The sequence below is a fragment of the Etheostoma spectabile genome, chromosome 23 (assembly GCF_008692095.1).
Source record: "Etheostoma spectabile isolate EspeVRDwgs_2016 chromosome 23, UIUC_Espe_1.0, whole genome shotgun sequence".
Classification (NCBI taxonomy): domain Eukaryota; kingdom Metazoa; phylum Chordata; class Actinopteri; order Perciformes; family Percidae; genus Etheostoma; species Etheostoma spectabile.
The window spans coordinates 10,313,571-10,317,447 of record NC_045755.1 but is presented as its reverse complement, the minus strand read 5'-3'; the positions used below and the strand labels follow the sequence as shown (position 1 = coordinate 10,317,447).

The following is a 3,877-nucleotide window of genomic DNA, read 5'->3' as shown; positions in this document are numbered from 1 at the left end:
GAGAGAGAGAGATGGCAAACCTGAACCTGCAGATTCATTCTGTTCAGAAACTGCAGAATTCCGTCTCATCCCAAGCTGGGTTTAGGCTGTATTGCATAGCTCTTTGTTTCACTTTTTGTATTACCTACTAATGTAGACCAAGGTGATCATGGCGATGTCTAGAAAAACAGATTTACATAAAAATGTCATGGCCATTTCTTTTGGATGGACAAGAACAACTAGTCTTGTATTTGCAAATCAAGACCTTAAAGGTGCATGATCTATCATCTGTCAGCAGCTCCTTCATGGGTGTACAAGCATTACTAGCAAACAAAAAATATATACATCTGTGCAAGCAACTGGTGCACACATAATGACATAATACCATTAGCACAAATGCTGTGGAAAAAGACGCGGACACACCCTTGTACACATGCATTAAAAACATTGTAGCAGCAGTGTGGTTGATTCTTGCCCTCTGTTGGAAGCACCAGACAACAAGCCAAGCAAATTTAAGAAATCTGGAGAACAGGAGAGGTGGCTCACAGGGAGAAAGAAAGACAAGAACGAAGATCCAAAAAAGATGGTCTGCTGTCCATGGTGTCAGACAAAGTAATGATGATGCAGACACAGAGAGAGATTACTGGAAAGAGGATGTACCCTGTGGTTAGGGCTTTACAACAAGCAAAGAGAGGGAAGCACTCATGTGCGCTCGCGAACACACGCAAACACACGCACACACACACACACACACACACACCCTTTCCCATGTCTGCAGGGTGCAGCAGAAGCTGTTTGGAGCCAGCAGCCTCTGCATGGTAGCATGACCTATTTCAAAACAATACTTCCCTTGTTGGTGATGGTTAAGACTCCCTGTCTCCCTCTTTCTGGTTTTATCTCTCATATTCTTATTCCATGTCTCACTGTCTCCCTGCATCTCCCCATCTCTCGCTGAAACTTTCCCTTTCAATTCTCGTCTCTCCCTCTCTTTGTGTTTCTCCTCCCCTCTTCCTCCACCCGCTGTGATTCAGAGCTGTTGCGTATGCAGAAGAGTGTGAGGGACAGGACGTAAGGGGAGGAATGAGAATATGGGTGTTAAGACAGGGAGAAAGCAGAAACACAAGGAGCATATGAGAAGAGGTTGTGGTAGGGACTGAATACCTGCACACAAGTACATGAGAGGGAAAGAGAATCAAGTGGCAGTGAGTGGTGAGGACATAAAAAGATGATGTGGCAGAATTTTATTCTGCATTTGTCAACAATTGATGAACAACATAAAGTAATTCTTAATATACACATACCCAGAGAGTATAAGATGGCTAGCTCTCCATGGTTTTTATTCAACCCAACCCAAACCAAAAGCTAGGAAAGGAATGTTGAATTTCTTTAGGTGGAAAGTTATGCATTACATTCCTTGTTGTATGAGCACATACTGTACCTTCTAACAGGCTCTATAGGCTTCCTGACTACTGTGCTGATCTCACTGTACCACACAGAAAGATCCAGCCCTCTTCCAGTCAATGCAGATTTTCACAAAAAAACAAGGGGGATCAGATCTCTGCTGAGAAGAAAAACTGGAGTTGGGTATGACATCACATGCCACAAATCTAAGAAATATGACATTGGTGAAATGGCCCTGGACAAAACACCCAATGAACACCAGAAACAGACAACACTGACTGGGAAAGGGTAAAAGCTTATTTACAAGGAGTCGATGGAACAGATATGATTTTGTTTTAATCAATCCAGCTGTCTACACAGGCAGCGTGAGGCTTGATCTACAACCCAAAGTGTATTTTTATGCTTGAAGTTTTTCTTCTTTTACACACATAACTACAGATATTGTGTGTAAGGCTCTGAGCATTGCCAAATGCTGATTACCTAAACAACATTGTGCCTTAACACATCTTGTAGATACTGATTGAGGGCAGACTGTTCTTGACATTATGATTGACCGAAGTTACCCTATCAAGAAGTGCCGAAGCACACCTGATGGATTGAATGGCACGTTGAGGATCCAAGCCCTCATGCAATTGGCATTTAAAATGTTGTCACATAGAAACTATTCAAGCCACTGTTTCAACAGGCGCCTTCTCACAAGCCCCAATGCCAATAACAAATCAACAGCTAGATTGAGCATCTTAAGTAGCTGTACATTTATGGTGCAAAGTATCTCAGAGTGATCATCAGTAGGTGGGTTGCAGTATAGTGGAGTATTGATCGTAGACAAAGACTGATAATATTGAAGAAGGATTAGGCAGACCTTTTGATGACAAAGTTAACCATGATGTGAGTCATGTTGTCATCTAACCTCCGACCTTCAACCCCCTATGCCCATTCAAAAAACAAACCTATGCCCTTGGTAGAGATCTCCTCATTAAAGCCCCATCAGCGAGTCCCATCATCACCTGTTTATTCCTTCGACTCTTCTCTCTCCTCCCTCTCTTTTGCTCTCTCTGTTAGCCAGCCAGCTGCCAAACACTCCAGAGGATATTCCAATTAGAAACAACATACACAGATGCACAAATGTGCACTGGTGGATATTCCAATTAAATACAACACACCAGCGTCAATGCACGAGAAGTTGCTGGTGGACATTCTAATTAGCCAAATAAACATGGCACAAACGCCGGCTTCAGCACATCCGATAACATACACCTACGCATGCATGCATACATGCACAGATATGAAGCTTAGCGTAAATTAAGCCAGGAAGACTATCAACTATTATGTTACTTACTTATTCTCATTCTTCTCTTCAAACTTTATGCATAGTATGCATAGTATACTCTAAAAGTACCATGACACATCAGCACCTAGAGTCAGCCCCAAACACACTTACATCAACTCACTCGACATACAACCTAAAGATAGAGAAGCTTTCAGCTGTCATACAGTCACTTGTTTGAAACCCATGGCTAGATTAAACCTGTTTGTGGAAAGTGAATCAGTAATGTTGTCTTTATAGGGTTATAATTGTAATTAAAGCCACCGGATCATATTTGCGTAAACGTGAGTACAAAAAAAAAAATACTTCACTGAGTCACCTAAAACTTTGTGCATCAATTACTCCAAAACTCCCTGGCATCTTTTGGGGAAATGAATGAGAGTGAGCAAAGAAAAGGCAGTATGAAACAACCAGCAAGAGTATGATTTCCCTGATGTGTGATTAAACTGGATCACTTTGATGTCAGCTTTTTGCCATGCGACAGAGGCAGGCGCTCGCCTTGAAAGGAAAATGGGCTGGGACGCAAGAAAATGGAGAAAGGAAAATTGCCTGACTGACACAACAAAATAGGGACAGACTATAAGAGTCTTCTCTTTTTTGGGGAAGGCCTTGAACCTTAAGCGGACATAAAGGTAGTCAGCATTTATGTAGGATGATACAATTGGACTGACATTTGAGAGGGTGTAGATGGACTCTTTCAAGGACACATTTTGGTTTGGAATTGTACATTGCCCTGATTGATTTCCTTCCTAAAAAGCTTAAGGTTTGTGGTGACATTTGTATCTCTACAATGTATGTGTGTTCATGTGCACATAATGTTACACTTGAAACCTGGTATGTGTGTGCATTTAATGTGTTCATTGTGATGTATTCCCTGTGGCATCTGCAATCAATGAGTGTATGAAGGGTTTGATTGTTAAATCTAGAATAGTCACACTATCAAAAAATGGAATCAATAAACTGCATGCAAGTGCACACAATGGTTTACTGTGTGTGTACTGTAATGTTATGATTCAGATAAGCTGTTTGAGTGGATGTATGGTTATAGGCTTTCACACAATCAATCACTCACATATCTGATAGTTTCCCTAAGCCAGTGGCTCCCGACATTTCGTCGGCGGGCGTCGAAAAGAGCCAGTTGAGGTGGTTCGGGCATTTGGTAAGGATGCC

General features: G+C 41.8%; 1 protein-coding gene across 6 annotated transcripts in view; it reads right to left on the bottom strand.

Annotated features, from left to right (window-relative positions):
- The window catches only part of grm8a (glutamate receptor, metabotropic 8a), a 311,638-nt gene that overhangs the window by 18,032 nt on the left and 289,729 nt on the right, over positions 1–3,877 (bottom strand). The gene's annotated exons all lie outside the window — the stretch shown is intronic.